The sequence below is a fragment of the Macaca nemestrina genome, chromosome 7 (assembly GCF_043159975.1).
Source record: "Macaca nemestrina isolate mMacNem1 chromosome 7, mMacNem.hap1, whole genome shotgun sequence".
In the NCBI taxonomy this organism is placed as follows: Eukaryota; Metazoa; Chordata; class Mammalia; order Primates; family Cercopithecidae; genus Macaca; species Macaca nemestrina.
The window spans coordinates 106,439,443-106,457,485 of record NC_092131.1 but is presented as its reverse complement, the minus strand read 5'-3'; the positions used below and the strand labels follow the sequence as shown (position 1 = coordinate 106,457,485).

The window sequence follows — 18,043 nt, the reverse complement described above, 5'->3', positions numbered from 1 at the left end:
CCAAATTCTGCTTTTTTGCTTTAGGTCTTGTGCAAGACATAGCTTCCTGCACTTTCCCCACCAGTAGGAGGCTGCTGGTTGTATTGGTATAGCATTCATACTCAGAATGTTTTCCTACCCCTTTCCCTGGCATAAAAAGAATGTTGTCTTTGACCCTTCCCCCAGCTCCCTGGGTCCTCACTGTGGTGCTACCTCTCTGTTGGCTGCTTCTCCTTCAATAGCTCATGGCTTTGGTTCCATAGGGGAGAAGTCTCCTGTGGCAGGGACCAATTTCCTCCATCCTTCAGGTCTTAACCAACTAGAGAACTTTCTGTTCTCCCTCCTTGACTCAATCTTTCTTGTGAGCACTCAACAGAAGTCCATGGAGAAGAAACTACCAATAACTGTGAACTTCCCTGGTGTCTGGGATCCCAAGGTTTCTATACTGTCACTGTAGCCCATACTCAGCTTTTACCAAATCATTAAAAATTTTACTTGACTTCTTCTTACCTATTAATATGGCACCCGATGTTTCTACCACCCATGCTCTGCCCACAGGGGAGCCAATGTGTGGATCTTCTCTCTTCTCAGAGGGGCCGGTCTTTGCTTGAATTTCAGATGCTTAGTCACCCTCCAAACTCAATTCTCAGATGGGTTTAAGAAAAGTTATAATGTTGTAGTTTATCTGGCTTTTTCTTGTTATGTGGGAGTAATACTTTTTTAGCTTTCTATATCCTTGGTGAAAGTAGAGTCTATCTATATTTTTAACTCTTCTTTTTTTAAATTTTGAGATAGGGTTTCACTGTCACCCAGGCTAGAGTCCAGTGGCGCTATCACAGCTCACTGAAACCTCAAACTCTCTGGGCTCAAGAGATCCTCCCATCTCAGCTTCCCAAGTAGTTGGGATTACAGACACGTGCCACCACACCTGGCTAATTTCTTGCATTTTTAGTAGAGACGGGGTTTTGTTATGTTGCCCAGGCTGGTATCAAACTCCTGGGCTCAAGCGATCTACCCCTCTCAGCCTCCCAAAGTTCTGGGATTACAGGCATGAGCCACCACATCTGGCCTAACTCTTCATTTCTTAATTTAAAAATTTTTTGAAGAGATCCAAATTAGCGAAGTGATATCATATGTTAAATCTGGTTGATGGCTCCATGGCCTGGCAAATAATTTTTTAGCTGGTCACATCATCTTGAATTAAAATTTCATTTCCCACCTATCATGCAATTAGATGTGGCCATGTTACTACATTTTAGCCCACAAGATATGAATGAAAGTGTGGCATAAACATTCTTGGGAGTTTCTTTAGAGAGAAAGAGGATTTCCTGTGGGGTAGGATGTGGGTGAGATTTCTGGAGTTCCAACAACCATCTCGCAAACACAAAGGCATCCCAGGAATGGCACACCAGAGAGTTGGAAGTTATATCCCCAGTGATGATGATGCAGAACTGCCAAACCAGCCCTGGACTGACCATCTACAGACATAGTTTAGGTGAGAGAAAAATAAATGTCTTTCTCGTCTAAGCCAAAGTTATTGCCTGGAATGAAGGGGAACTCATTCTATTGCCACCCATCTTAGTCCAAACTGCCACACTTGGTGACATATTGTTTTGGTATGTTTGAATTATTTCATAATTTAAATGTTTAATTAAAGCAAAATTGCACAGACAGTAAAATATCAACAATATGTAAATATTCATTGAAGAAGAGAAATATATCAACATTGCTTCTCTCTGGGTAGTGAGATTATGTGTATTTTTTTTCTTTTATCCTTAGCCATGTCTATTCAACTTTTCCACATCGAGCATGATTCACTGAAGTTTTTGTTATACTGAAGCGTGGTTCTCCTCCTCTGCTGACACTGGTATGTCATCGCCTCTGGGCTGCTTAGAAGACTCCTTCAGCATGTGCTATTTCCACAGCACCTCTCTGCAACCTTCATCTTTCTTTGTGAGTCTCTTCCTCCTGACCATGTGGTAGCCCCATTCTGAAACCAGAATTATAAATAAATAAAGACTTGGATTTGCCTCTGTCTTTCCCCACACTTCATACTTCCTGCTCCTGTTCACCAAGGAGGAGATTTTCTCCCAACCAGTGACTTCAGCTTCAATTAGGAGTCCCAAAGAAATCCTGGCGCTCTTGGCTTTAGCATCCTTTCTCAAATGTCTTGGAATAACTGCCAGGCACTGTATTGGAGACCGTAACATTACCTAGGATCCCTCAGGGACCAAGAACCACCGTCTCCTTGAAATCTGGATGATCTGCTACTTCACAATAAGTTCCAAACTCACAAAGGTATCCAAAGGTCAATAGGTCTGGCCTGAACACAAGGCGAGGAGCTTACCTGAAGAGGTAAGGACCAGGAGTTGGAGAGCACTGAGATATATCTTAGAAGTCTGCCTACCGCACGAGGCCTCACCATCAGGCCAAAAGTCCCTTTCAGTTTTTCCCAGGAGACCCAGCAGGACCTCAGGAAAACTGGACTCCAAATGACCCCTTTTGCTATCCCTACTTCTATATGTAGCAGCCCAGACACATTAATTTCTACTTTCCAAAGTCATTCTTCTGTCCTCTATTTGTCACACCATCAATTTTAGCTTGGGCTTTCAGAGAATGAAAATGGCAGACAGACAAAAGGAAAGCTTATCTGAAGTTTAAGATTTTAAGGATGCTGCCAGTTTCCAAAAGCAATTCTACCCTGGTAAAATAAAATCCTTATTCTGCTTGTCCAGGATACTTGACCCAGAGCCCAACAAGGCAGTATTCCCGTTCACACTCACTGAAGCCACTCTGTCTTCCTGAAAGGGTTATCTTGGCCCTAGTCTGTAGCTCAGCTCCTACAGAGGGACTTAAAAGGAAACAACAGTTCTTGGTCCAAAGCAATAAAGAGACAAGTGAGTCATAACAGTCTGGGTTCTTCACCAGCATAAGCAGTTCCATGAATCGCCTCTGTAAAAACCCTGCCCTTCTAGCCCAAGCCGTGTTCCAAGTGCCAAAACCTTCCATTCAAGGGTTTTATAACTCAGCCCTGTGCTCAGAAATGTCACTGCACATAAGAGGGCCTTTGATCTCTGGCCATACCCAAGCCCACAGTCTGCAGCGAAGCATGCTTTGATAAGTATCTAAAGAGAAAAGCACTTTGGTTTCCTGTCATCTATTTCTATTTTACTTTTAATAAGCTGCTTAGCTTCAGGCATCTGCCCTCTGCCCTCCAAGCTTCATCTCAACCAGAAGTAAAACAGGCCTGTGGTTGTGTGCTTTGAGAGCTCATGAAATAACAATACTGGTAGCAAACACCCATAAAGGGCTTACTATGTGCCAGGCACCATCCTAAGTAGGTTATCCTATGTAGGTTTTTACAGATGAGGGAATGGAAGCATAGAAAGGCACTGAGTGACTAGCTTTCTGACGAAGTCACAGTCAGAGAAACAGAGCTAGAAGTTAAAATCAAGCAATGCATCTCCAAAATGCATCTTACCCCTGCGCAATGAAAGAGAATACAAGTCCCCTCAGAGACGGGGAAATATGAAGTCAGAAATGCGAGTATTCCTTTAATAAGAGAGAACATTTGCAGCAAACTCCTTCAATCTAGAAACACTTTCTTTTTCCAGGCACTGGGTTAGAAATCCCTTCAGTAAGAAAACTAAATGGGCAAGCCTTTAAACCAAACCAAAATGTGTCCTGAGCTTTCAATGAATCAAATTGAACTCAAGGCCCCAAGTCTGAATAAATTATACCCTAAGATCTGTCAGAAGCAGTAGATTTCTTCTGTTGAGTTTTTCTTCCATTCAATAGAAAGACATAAGAGCTCTGCTGCGGCCGGGCGCGGTGGCTCACGCCTGTAATTCCAGCACTTTGGGAGGCCGAGGCAGGCAGATCATGAGGTGAGGAGATCAAGACCATCCTGGCTAACACAGGGAAACCCTGCCTCTACTAAAAATACAAATAAAAAATTAGCCGGGCATGGTGGCGGGCACCTGTAGTCCCAGTTACTGGGGAGGCTGAGGCAGGAGAATGGCGTGAACCTGGGAGGCAGAGCTTGCAGTGAACCGAGATCGCGCCCCTGCACTCCAGCCTGGGTGACAGGGAGAGACTCTGTCTCAAAAAAAAAAAAGAGCTCTGTTGCTGCCCAATTGCTTTATTAATATATATATATGTGTGTGTGTGTGTGTGTGTATATATATATATATGTATATATATATATATATATTTTTTTTTTTTTGAGACAGAGTCTTGCTCTGTCGCCCAGGCTGGAGTGTAGTGGCAGGATCTTGGGTAAGTGCAACCTCTGCCTCCCAGGTTCAAGTGATTCTTCTGCCTCAGTCTTCCAGGTAGCTGGAATTACAGGCTCCCACCACCATGCCCAGCTAATTTTTGTATTTTTAGTAGAGACAAGGTTTCACCATGTTGTCTATGCTGGTCGCAAACTCCTGACCTCAAGTGATCTGCCCACCTCAGCCTCCCAAAGTTCTGGGATTACAGGCATGAGCCACCACGCCCAGCACAGAAACTTTCTTACTCATTTGAATTGAAAACTTCTATGTTTTTAAAGCATGTTTTCATTAAGTGTGGAAATTCATAAAATATGGCTAGGGAGGAAGACGGTGTTCACAAACTAGATTTATAATCTATCATTTCAAACATCACTGTATTCAAAAATTAGTTAACTAAAATTCACTCCAGAGAAGTTTGTATGTACAAATAGTTGTTATAACAAAAACTACCTTTCTTTTCTCAATCCATGTCATGTGGATCTAAGCCCCTCCCTCAGAAATGGGGTGGGCATGTGTGTCCTCTTGGTGAGACCACTCTATCGCCCTAGCCAATGCGATTGCTTCAGAGATGGTTACATAGCCCTAACTGGACCATTAAAAGTCTCCATACGAATTATTGAGAGACAGAGAATTCAAAAAGAACTCAGTATATAAAAACTGCTGGAGTTAATAAGCAAGTAAAATGTTAATACAAGACTGTAACTGCCCCAGGTCACCAGATGGGGGAGAGTGCACCTGAAAAGAAGCCAATACAGAAGAAAGCAGATAGAAATAGCTTCCAGTGATCCTGTGGGGGCCTGGATCCAGCTGTACCTGAATCTCCTCCAATGCTGTGCAGTTAAGTATGCCAGTATGTTTTTTCTGCATTTAAATCTGTGCATTGGGCTTCTGCTTCTTGTAACCTAGGGAGTCCTGACTAGTTCCTAGGAGCAGGTGTGGTTCCAGATCCTGTTCAGTTACTACTGACCACAGCAGGTAGTGTGAAATGACACCCCAGAGAGCTGTATATTTCAAAGCCACACCCACATTCTGGGTGTGCCTGTGAAAGCAATCCAGCAGCAGTGTGCACAGCTGGGGCTGACTTAAGAGCTCCTAGGAAGGCCCAACCCTACAGCTAAAGGTCATGTAAAGACGTTGTGGAGAGATGATAAACAACACACACATGCGCACTCAGTAGGCAAAAATACCACATATATTCTTCTCTGAAGAAATAACCATGAGCAAAGTATGGATATGAGTCAGTCACTGACTATAATTAGGGGCTTCCCTCCCACTCCAGTAACATCTGAATCAAGGCAGAGAATATTCCAGCAGTCCAGCAGTTGGAAAAGAACTAACCACATCTTTCTTGATGTTTCTCGTGACTCGGTCCTTGCAGAACAGGCCACTGCAAGTCAGAAAACAGCTTCCTAGGAGAATTTAATACTGAGGAATTGGGAGTTTCCTCGCCCCTATCAGAACCAGAATAATTCTATCTTAAGCCTTAGGGTTTGGGGCTCAACATAACTCAAGCATCCACTCTAGGAATCCCCCCATCTGCTGCATAACTTTGGGTCCATTTGTATTTCAAAACTCTACTATGACTAGATATCCATATGCAGAAGAATGAAACTAGACCCCTATCTCTCACCGTATATAAAAATCAAATCGGCCGATTGCGGTGGATCCCACCGGAATCCCAGTACTTTGGGAGGCCGAGGCGGGAGGATCACCTGAGGTTGGGAGTTCGAGACCAGCCTGACCAACATGGAGAAAGCCTGTCTCTACTAAAGCTACAAAACTAGCCTGGCATGGTGGCACATGCCTGTAATCCTAGCTACGTGGGAGGCTGAGGCAGGAGAATCGCTTGAACCCAGGAGGCAGAGGTTGTGGTGAGCTGAGATCATGCCATTGCATTCCAGCCTGGGCAATAAGAGTGAAACTCAGTCTCAAAAAAAAAAATCAAATCAAAATGGATTAAAGACTTACATCTAAGACCTGAAGCCATAAAACTACTAAAAGAAAACACTGGGGAAATGTTCCAGGACATTGCCCTGGGCGAATGTTTCCTGAGTAGGACCTTAAAAGCACAGGCGACCAAAGCAAAAATAGACAACTGGGAACATCTCAAGCTAAAAAGTTTCTGCACAGCAAAAGAAACAATCAACAAAGTGAAGAGACAACTCACAGAGGGGAGAAAATATCTGCAAACTGCCCATCTGACAAGGGATTAATAACCACAATATATAAGGAGCTCAAACAACTCTACACCAAAAAGAGAAAAATCCGATTTAAAAATGGGCAAAGGATCTGAATAGATATCTCTCAAAAGAAGACATACAAAATGAGGCCAGGCACAGTGGCTCATGCCTGTAATCCCAGCACTTTAGCAGGTCGGAGCGGGCAGATTGCTTGAGGTCAGGGGCTCAAGACCAGCCTGGCCAATATGGCAAAATCCCCATCTCTACTAAAAATACAAAAATTAGCTGGGTGTGGTGGCACGTGCCTGTAATCCCAGCTACTCGGGAGGCTGAGGCAGGAGAATTGCCTGAACCTGGGAGGCGGAGGTTGCAGTGAGCCGAGATCGTGCCACTGCACTCCAGCCTGGGCAACAGAGCAAGACTCTGTCTCAAAAAATGACATATAAATGACCAACAGTTATATGAAAAAATCCTTAGTCTCCTTACTCATAACAGAAATGCATATCAAAACTACAATGAGATATCATCTCGCCCCAGTTAATATAGCTCTTATCCAAAAGGCAGACAGTAACAAAAGTTGGCAAGGATGTGGAGAAAGGGGAACCCTTTCTCACTGGTGGTGAGAACACAAATTAGTACAGACAAGGTGGAGAGCAGCATGAAGGTTCACAAAAAATCTAAAAATAGAATTACCATATGATCCAGCAATCCCACTGTTGGATACATACCCAAAAGAAAGGAAATCAGTATATTGAAGAGATATCCACTCTCTTATGCACTCTTATCTGCACTCATGTTTATGGCAGCACTATTCACAGCCAAGGTAGAGAATCAACCTAAATGTTCACCAACAAATGAATGGATTTTAAAATGTGATACACATACACAATGGAATATTATTTGGCCATGAAAAAAGAATGAGATCCTGTCATTTGCAACAACATGGATGGAACTGGAGGACATTATGTTAAGTGAGATAAGCCAGGCACAAAAAGACAAATATCACGTTATCACTCATATGGGGGAGCAGGAAAAAAATTGAACTCTTAGAGATAGAGAGTAGAAGGATGGTTACCAGAGGCTGGGAAGGGTAGTGGGGTCAGGGACAAAGAGGAGTTGGTCAATGGGTAAAAAATACAGTTAGGTAAAAAAAATGAGATCTAGTATTTGACATAACAATAAGGAAACAATAGTTAACAATAATTATTTCATATTTCAAAATCAATGAAAGAGTAGAATTGGAATGTTCCTAACACAAAGAAATGATAAATGTTTGAAGTAATGGATATTCCAATTACCCTGATTTGATCATTACACATTACATGATTGTATCCAAATATCACATGTATCGCCATAAATACATGCAACTATTATGTATCCATAAAAATTTAAAAAAATTTTTTTAAATTGTGTTACAATATAGAGAAGAATGTATAAAATGTATGTGTACACTTTTATTTGAGACAGTGTCTCATTTAGTTGCCCAGGCTGCAGTGCAGTGATGTAACCTTGGCTCACTTGCAGCCTCAACTTCCTGGGCTCAAGTGACCCTCCCACCTCAGCCTCCCAAGTAGCTGGGACTACAGGCACTTGCCACCACACACAGCTAATTTTTGCATTTTTTTATAGAGATGGGATTTCACCATGTTGCTCAGGCTGGTCTCAAACACCTGAGCTCAAGCGATCTGCCCTCCCCGGCCTCCCAAAATGCTGGCATTACAGGCGTGAGCCACCAGGCCCAACCTACACTTTCAAAATAGTAAGAATTACACAACGATGTACCCACCACCTAGGCTGAAAAATATTAATACATTACAAGTCATTTTAAAGTGCACTCCCTGCCCTTCCCGAATTGCACTCTGTTCTCCCTCACTCCCCAGAGAATTAACCGCTGTTCTGACTTTAATGCTACGCATTCCTTTGCATTTTATTAAGTTGTAGCACAAATGTATGTACCCCTAAGAAATAATTGTTTCATTTTGAAAAACTCAGTAGTCAGCACAACCCTAGCCCTGTACAGAACAGATAATATCGGCCGGGCGCAGTGGCTCATGCCTGTAATCCCAACAATTTGGAAGACCCAGGTGGGCGGATGAGGAGGTCAGGAGATGGAGACCACCCCGGCTAACACGTTGAAACCCCATCTCTACTAAAACTACAAAAAAAAAAAAAAAAAAAAATAGCCGGGCATGGTGGCAGGCGCCTGTAATCCCAGCTACTCGGGAGGCTGAGGTAGGAGAATGCCATGAACCCGGGAGGCAGAGGTTGCAGTGAGCCGAGATCCCTCCACTGCACTCCAGCCTGGGCGACAGAGAGAGACTCCGTCTAAACAAACAAACAAACAAACAACAACAACAACAAAACCCAGATAATATCACAACTTTTAGATGAAGGCTTCCAAGAAAAGAAAAGCTGAAGATGTCTCCAGGTCACACTTTGTCTCCAGCTGCCCTGAATGTTTATGAGAGCCCCTTCCAGTGAAGTCGTAGGGCCAGGCATACCAGTGAGTCCTCAGTAACATAGGGCTTGCCACAATTGGGCCATCAGATAGGACTGTCCTGTGGGCCAGGCAAAGGATGTCTAGCATTCTGAATGGATGGACTATACTCTGAATTGAGTATTTTCTTCTTCTAAACCTGCCGTAACCTGACCTCAGTCCTTGCCGACTAGCCTTCAGGAGTCAATGAAAACAGAAAAAATCTGTGGGGTGAAATAAATGACCTTAGAAGGTCTAAGCAGCAGTGATGTAGGAATTTCATCAATATGTGGTCAAGACAAGATTAGAAGCTAGTATGAAACCCAGGCATGCTTTCCTAAAGTTGAAAAAAAAGTAAATGTCAGCAGAGGAATTGTTGATGACAGCACTCAGTCTGTCTCTCTAGTCAACTCCTCTAATCTGCACCACTGGCACAACTCTCATTCTGGAATCTCCTCATCCTCCAGGGGACTCTCTTCTAACTGGATCTCCTAATTCCTCTTAAGAAAGGTTGCATAAGACCCAGTTTTACAGATTTTACACATCTGAAAATGTAGTTTTCCACCTCTCAAATTGAAGTGATAGTTTATGTATAGAAATCTAGAATGGAAATAATTTTCCTTCAGAATTTTGAAGGCACTGCTCTTATTTTCTTGTCTTCAAGGTTGTGACTCAAAAGTTCAAAGCCACTTTTGTTACCAATCCTTTGTATGATAAATACAAAAAAATGATATTTTTTTTCCTTTGGAAGGTTGTAGAAACTTATTTGTTCCCAGTGTTCTGAAACTTCACAATATGGGCATTGTTGTAAATCTGTCTTTACTCATTTTGTTGTAAATTCAACAGACCCTTCCAATCTGACAACTCGTGTCTTTTAATGCAGAGAAATTTTCTTGAACTATTTCTTTGATGATTTCCTCCTCTTTGTGTTCTCTGTTCTTTCACTCTGGAAACTCACATTATTCAGATATTATATCTCCTGATCCTTTAACTTTATTACGCTTTTAGCTTAGTTTCTATTTCTATATTTTTTATTCTACTTTCCAGGTGATTTCGTTTTCTTCTACTGAGTTTCTAGTTTCTAGTATCAAGTTTTTAATTTCCAGAAGCACATTTTTGTCCTCCAAATATTTCTTTTTATAGATAGCATCTTGATTTTTTTTCCATAGATGGAGTATCCTTTCCTTTCTTTCTGAGGGTTTTAATAATAGGTTATTTTCTATTACTTCATTTTCTCCCTGTCTTGCCTGTGTATTCTCTAAGCTGTTGTGGGTTTTTTGCTTGTTTCATTCCAACCTATCATGTTAGAGACTTTCTCAGATAACTAGTACTTCTTGGCCATCTACTTATACTAACCAGTAGAGAAGAAAACCTGATTTGAAACTCTGAGCACATGATGAGCTTTGTTGACTTTGAACTTCATTCTAGGATTGTATAGATGGTACCTGTTGGGATAAAACACTGATGTCAGTATATTCAGGCATTTTTTTCTTGATCTTGTCAATTTCTTAAAGAAAAGCCTTCTATCCTCCTGCCTAGAGGTAATGTCCTTGGTACTAATGTTCTTGTTGGAGGAACAAGACAATAAGTCCCTTCATTCTGGATTTTTTTTTTTTAAGACAGAATCTCCCTCTGTCACCCAGAATGGAGTGCAGTGGTACAATCTCAGCTCAATGCAACCTCCACCCACCAGGCTTAAATGATTTTCATGTCTCAGCCTCCCAAGTAGCTGTGATTACAGGTATGTCCCACCACACCCAACTAAGTTTTGTATTTTTAGTAGAGACAGAGTTTTGCCATGTTGGCCAGGCTGGTTTCCAACTCCTGGCCTCAAGAGATCTGCCCTCCCAAAGTGCTGGGATTACAGGCATGAGCCACCACACCCGGCCTCCATTCTGAATTGAGTGTGCATATAGCCATTCAATCCCTGTTTTTGGCATGGCATTCACTGGTATTGTGCTCACACTTGAGACAAATAAGTCTCAAGTATCCCATCCAGAGGCTTCTCTGTTTGATCCCTTCAGAGACTAAAACTTCAGACCTCTGGACGGGCAAGGGCAGTCATGAGTGACAGGACAAACATAATTTTACTGTTTCACTAGGTTCACTTTTGTATGGCTTTGCCGTTTACAGTTTTTCAAGTTCAGATTCTTCAACTGTATTTCTACTGCCCTAATTTATTCTCACTAACTGTTGAAAAGTTCCACACAAATGCCCTCTGCAGAAACTCCCCTAAAACCACCTGTGAGAAACATACATGAACACCTTCTCCAGCTATTGAGAGTCATTGGCTGTAAGCAGGAAAAAGGGTTAAATATTGGCTGGAAAAATCTCTCTCATTATGCAAGTCCATTCCATCTGTGGTTACTTCCTGTTCATTCTGCTATCAGAAGAGCCCCCTGTGGTCAAAAAAGCTCCACTTGATGACTTTCTAGGTTTTTTTCCTAGATCAATATTCTATGTCCGCATAGACTGGTTAAGATATTCATATACATCGTCCTATTTGTTCCTTACAACAATAGCCCTGAGAATTAGGAAGGTTGAGTAGCATTAGTATTATTATTACCCCTTTACAGATGTGAAAACTTAGGCTGAAAGAGGTTGCATCACTTGTCAAAGATCAGATCATGCCAGGCGCGATAGCTCACACCTGTAATCCCAGCACTTTGGGAGGCTGAGGCGGGGGAGGGGGGTGGGTGGGTCACCTGAGGTCAGGAGTTCGAGACCATCCTGGCTAACACGGTGAAACCCTGTCTCTACTAAAAATACAAAAAATTAGCCGGGCGTGGTGGTGGGCACCTGTAGTCCCAGTTGCTTGGGAGACTGAGGCAGGAGAATGGCGTGAACCTGGGAGGCGGAGCTTGCAGTGAGCCAAGATTGTGCCATTGCACTCCAACCTGGGGGACAGAGTGAGACTCGGTTTCAAAAAAAAAAAAAAAAAGTTAGCTGGGCGTGGTGGCTCACACCTGTAGTCCCAGCTACTCTGGCGCCTGGGGCAGGAGAATGGCTTGAACCGAGGAGGTGGAGGTCACACTACTGCACTCCAGCTTGGTCAACAGAGCGAGACTCCATCTCAAAAAAAAAAAAGAAAAAGAAAATCAGATTATATGCAAGAAATAAGGCCAGGGTTACTCAGACCTCTGCCCCTCAGGCACATGCTACCTACTATACCACACTGCTTCACACAAATTGGCAGTCTTTATTTAAATTTTCACAGACCAATTTTGTTGTTGTTGTTGTTAGAGACAACATCTTGCTCTGTCACCCAGGCTGGAGTGCAGCCGTGTGATCACAGCTTACTGCAGCCTGAAACTCCTGGGCTCAAGCCATCCTCCTGCCTCAGCCTACCGACTAGCTGGGACTACAGGTCCCTCCCAACTAGCTGGGACCACGCCTGGCTCAGGCCAATTTTAAAGAGAAGAAAACTTACAGATCTAGAACAAAAGCTGAGCTCTCTTTTCACAATTTGTGCATTTCCTCTTAGAAAAAAAAAATATGAGTGGTTCATTTCAAAAGTCTAGAGATCTTGCCCTTGAATTATAGCATTGAAGTCACCTTATGATGTGGTGGCTAAGGTGCTAGGAGGCTCAGTGAGAACTTACCCTGCAGACAATGGATGTGGCTTCATGGCCAAACAGGTGCCCAAACTCTGTGTTTCCATTTTCTTCTATGCCTCAGTCAGCCCAGGTTTGCCCTACTGTCTTATTATTCCTTTTCAGTTGAGCATAGTCAGTACTGAAAACAAGTCACAACTTTTGAGTTTTACTTAGTTACAAAGATTATTTACTAGTTTTGAGGAAAGATACTAATTGTGTGGAGCTTCCAAATCCCTGCTCCTTGAGTTTGACTATCTGGATTACATTAAAGATACAACGGATGCATAGAGACATCCAATGAACAGAAGTTATACGTAAATTACATTTTTGGAACTTGGAATATATTTCCCCATAGGGAAATTGTATTGTGCTTTTTTAAAAGGCATGGCTAAATGATTAAATAAATGGATAATAAAGTTCCCAAGCTAGCATACAAAAGCCTGTTAAGTGTGTTTTTAACTCATAATATACCTAAAGTATAATGCCAAGTTAGTATTTCAGATACATTTGGTTCTGGGCACTAAATGTGGTTTTCACAGGAAGACACATTTTTCCAAGTGGAAACACTTCTAGTGCCTAAACAATGTAAGGGCAAGAGACCTAACATTTAGCTTCTGCAAAGTATTAAGGACACTGAGTCACAAAATGGTTAATGACATTTAGGGTGTATTAATGCTATGCTCAAAGACATGTAGGCAGAGCCAGAATTTAAGCCGAGGTTTATCTCAGCCTGTGTTGTTTCTGCTAAGCTTAGTTATCTCTGTTGGTTTATATTCCAAATGTTCTGAACTGAGGACTACTTGTCTCCCCCACCCCCACCCCCACCCACTTCCCGTGGTACAGTAAGGGGTGAGATAAAGGACGGTACTCCAGAACAGCCAACCTCAAACTTGAACAGGCATCAGAATCACCTGGCAGTCTTGTTAACCAAGATTTCCGGGCCCATTCCTTGTGTTTCTAATTCAGCAGGTCTGAGTGGGGCCTGAAAATTTGCATTTCTGACAAGCTCCCAGGTGATTCTAATGCTGCTGGTCCAGGGACCATGCTCTGAGAATTCATTAGGGCTTCCCTAATAAGTCATCTCGACAAATAACCAATCCTTGAAACAATCAGTGATTTTCATAACTGGTAACAAGGAATGATGAAATTCACTGAATCTTGAAAAGCTATAATTATGATTAGTACCTGAAGGGAACGAGCAGGCCATGGAGAGACAATATAGAAAGGAAACAAATATTCTCAGCAAGGTTGCACTCCATGCATAGATTTCATTTTCTGCAAACAAGAAAAGAAGCAAACAATACAGAAATCAGCAGGGAACATTGGGCTTTGAAGATCAAAGCAATAATCGAGCATGGTGGCAACAGCATGACAACTGCAAAACAATTGAGTTTACCCCATTTTTATCCCCATGCCTAGAGGGAAGCTTAATCAGCAACACATATTTATTGAGTTCTTACAGTGTGGTCAAACAGGAGTGGGTAAAAGCATGGGGAATGGTTCTTGACCTCAACAAGTTACAGTGATGCCTCATTGATCAGTTTCTTTGGGGAAGGAAGCATGCCACGAAGTAAAATTCCCAAATAAGTAAAGCTAACTCCTTAACGTACTCAAATGTTATTTGAAGTATATTTTTTATTTTAAAAAAAGTCTTCTGGCCAACCGCAGTGGCTCACGCCTGTAATCCCAGCACTTTGGGAGGCTGAGGCAGGCAGATCACCTGAGGTCAGGAGTTTGAGACCAACCTGACCCACACGGTGAGACCCCATCTCTACTAAAAATACAAAAATTAGCTGAGCGTGGTGGCACACACCTGTAATCTCAGCTACTCGGGAGGCTGAGACAAGAGAATCACTTAAACCCGGGAGGCGGAAGATGCAGTGAGCCGAGACTACGCCATTGCAGTCCAACCCGAGCAAGAAAAGCAAATCTCTGTCTTAAAAAAAAAAAAAAAAAAAAAAAACTTTCTGAAATCTATACCATCCTACCACTTTAAACCGAACACAAAAACATGGTTTAAGTTTTTCTTGATGATTCTAGGCCAGCACTACAGATACTCCCTTTAGAATATTAAGTAATGATCATAGGCTATTGAGGAAGTATGTTACTGTTTACCCTACATTTAAAGAGCTTAAGGCTGGACTTAGTATTTGAATTTTCTCCATCGATTGCCATCTTATCTCTGCCTTTATTGGTCTACCTTCTAATAGCTCCACTTCACTTCTTATATGCTGTTTCTTCTCTGCTATGGATTAAAAGCATCTGAAGTTTGTAAGAACCAAGCCTATGAGCGAGGGCCTGAGTATTTTACCTACAAATCGATTGAGTTTTAGGGGCTGGCCTTGTCATTTCTTTTTTTTTTTTTTTTTTTGAGACGGAGTCTGGCTCTGTTGCCCAGGCTGGGGTGCAGTGGCCAGATCTTAGCTCACTGCAAGCTCCGCCTCCCGGGTTTACGCCATTCTCCCACCTCAGCCTCCCGAGTAGCTGGTACTACAGGCGCCCACCACCACGCCCGGCTAATTTTTTGTATTTTTAGTAGAGACGGGGTTTCACCGTGTTAGCCGGGATGGTCTCTATCTCCTGACCTCGTAATCCGCGCATCTTGGCCTCCCAAAGTGCTGGGATTACAGGCATGAGCCACCGCGCCTGGCCAATGGCCTTGTCATTTCATTCCTGACAAGTTCTTACGTGATCCTGATGCTGCAGGTCAAGGAACCACACTTTGAGAACTTATTAGAGCTTCCCTAATGAGTCATCTCTACAAATGCAAATATTTCTTCCCTTAGTGCAGGAAGCCAGTTTGAAGGCTTCTAAATATACCTTCACTTCGAGAGGATGTTTGGCCCAAAGGAAAGGATGCTTCCTTTCTCCTGAACAAGCCCGTATAGGGCCCTATTTTCACCTTCAGAAATTTTCTCAGTATTCAGTACAGGATCATATTACCTGCCCCAAAATTTGTGTTACCTACTTATTGGATGATAAATAAATAAGGGTTGTATAAATGCACATAAATGAGCACTCCCCATAAGCCGGGTACCAAGTAGATGCTTTCATCTGTCATCTCCTCTAACCCTCACACACACCTTATGAGCTGGGAATGAATAGCTCATAGTCCAAGCTCAGGAGGGGACAGTCAATGACCCACTCATTCAAGGTCATAGTAAGTGGCATAGCTGAGATTCCAACTCAAATCTTCAGACCCTGAGGCCAACATGCTTTCCATTAGACCACAGCTACTGCCTTATTGAGAGCAAACCAAATGTTGGGGTGCAAGGAAAGATGGCAATTCAGTTTTTTTTTTTTTTGAGACGGAGTCTCGCTCTGTCGCCCAGACTGGAGTGCAGTGGCCGGATCTCGGCTCACTGCAGGCTCCGCCTCCCGGGTTCCCGCCATTCTCCTGCCTCAGCCTCCTGAGTAGCTGGGACTACAGGCGCCCGCCACCTCGCCCGGCTAGTTTTTTGTATTTTTTAGTAGAGATGGGGTTTCACTGTGTTAGCCAGGATGGTCTCGATCTCCTGACCTCGTGATCCACCCATCTCGGCCTCCCAAAGTGCTGGGATTACAGGCTTGAGCCACCGCGCCCGGCCGGCAATTCAGTTTTTAAAAAGATGAATCCACAGCAAGCATAATGGCACCTCCACCCACACCCAAACCCATGGTAGACAGTGTTCTTTCCTGCTGCGTGTAGACAACCTCAGATCTCTTTCTCTAGAAGCCAGAACGAATTAGTTAGAAGAGGCGTAGAATACAAACCCACATGCCTTAGCTTCACTTATCTGGAAATTTCACTTGGTGGTGTCTCACTGAGAACCAGTTCACTAAGGGCCAGGCGTGGTGGCTCACACTTGTAATCCTAACGCTTTGGGAGGCTGAGGTGGATAGAACACCTGAGGTCAGGAGTTCCAGACCAGCCTGGACAACATGGTGAAACCCCGTCTCTACTAAAAATACAAAACTTAGCTGGGCACAGTGGCAGGCGCCTGTAATCCCAGCTACTCAGAAGGCTGAGGGAGGAGAATTGTTTGAACCCAGGAGGCAGAGGTTGCAGTGAGCCGAGATCGTGCCTCTGCACTCCAGCCTGGGCGATAGAGGGAGCCTCTGTCTCAAAAAAAAAAAAAAAAAAAAAAAAAAAAAAAAAAATATATATATATATATATATATATATGTATATGTGTGTGTGTGTGTATAGATATATATATTTCTAGCATAAGAATGATGAAACTCTTCTTAAAATATTTTATTTTTTTTCCAAATAGTTGTTTCTAACTATAAAAGTAAAACATGTTTATTACAGAAACATTTGGAAATTACCACAAGTATGAAGAAAAAACTTTCTTCCCCTATAGGGAAGGTAGACTTTCTGTAGAACTGACAAATTATACCTTATCCCATCCTACACCAGTGGTTCTCAACCAGGGGGCAATTTTGCCCCTCAAGTTGACACTGGCAATGTCTGGAGGTATTTTGGGTTGTCACAGCTTGGGAGTGCTGCTGGCATCTCGTGGGTAGAGTCCAGGGATGCTGTTAAACAGCCTGCAATGCACAGGACACTTGGCCTCCCCGTCAGCAAACTATGAGACAGCCCAAGACATCAGCGGCGCCACGGTTGAGAAACTGTTTTAGATTGCAGCACACGTAAAGGAAGGATTTCTGGTTCCTTGCAGATGTTTGCTGCCTCTCTATCACATTAGTAAAATAAAGTTGAGGGAACTGAAACCGCTGGCTTTGGGTCTGTTTCTGGGTGTGCACACACAGGCTACAGAAGTCTCACTAGTTTCAGTTATCACTGGCTGCAGAACTTTTTTGTTTTCTTCCAGCCCAGATGACCTGAAGAAGCATAGATGCTACCCATAGATGAATGTGGCCTTTGGCTCTGCTCACACAGTTTCTCTTTAATCAAAGAAAGACCACAGTAAAGGATATTTACAAGGAAAGGGAAAGTGAAAGGGCGAGGAGAGAAGAGCAGAATCACCAAGGAAAACTCCTCCTACCATGGTCTCTGCAGCCAGCCTCCTTCTCACTGATGTCGGTGTTCTCACAATCCTTTCGCTCCTATTATTTAGTGACCTCGCCACTCTAAGTGTGGTGTCCAGTGCAGCAGAATTGGCACCACCTGGCATCTCCTTAGAACTGCACAATCTCAGCCCTCCCCAGACCCTCAACTCAAAACTCTGCATTTTAACAAGATGCCCACGTGATTTGGCATATGCACATTAACATTTGAGAAGCACTACTCTGAGTTTTCCAAAAGGCAAAATAAAACCGCAGAGTGAACAGCTGCAAAACAGATGCAAAGTTAATCACGTGGGGTCACATACGACTCCTCCAGGGGATTTATGCCTCTCTGTGGATAGTAGCTGGTACTATACAAAACAGAAATTTGAAGGAATATGTGGAAAAAAGTAAATGCTGTGCTACAGTCCTTTGAGTGCCCTAAAGGGATTCACTCTGGGTTAGAGGAAATGCCGTGCCTAGCCCCTGAAATAGTTTGACGTACCCGATGAGAGCTCAAATGTTTGGTGTTTTTGTTTGGGG

General features: G+C 43.0%; 1 long non-coding RNA gene across 1 annotated transcript; it reads right to left on the bottom strand.

Annotated features, from left to right (window-relative positions):
• Positions 1-1,660: 1,660 nt before the first annotated feature.
• Positions 1,661-17,723, bottom strand: LOC105488367 (uncharacterized). Its single transcript, XR_011626188.1, has 4 exons — positions 17,500-17,723; positions 13,694-13,783; positions 10,269-10,357; positions 1,661-1,969 (listed from the first exon to the last, which is right to left on the bottom strand). It is a non-coding gene; the product is annotated as an uncharacterized lncRNA (long non-coding RNA).
• Between the last annotated feature and the right edge of the window lie 320 nt (positions 17,724-18,043).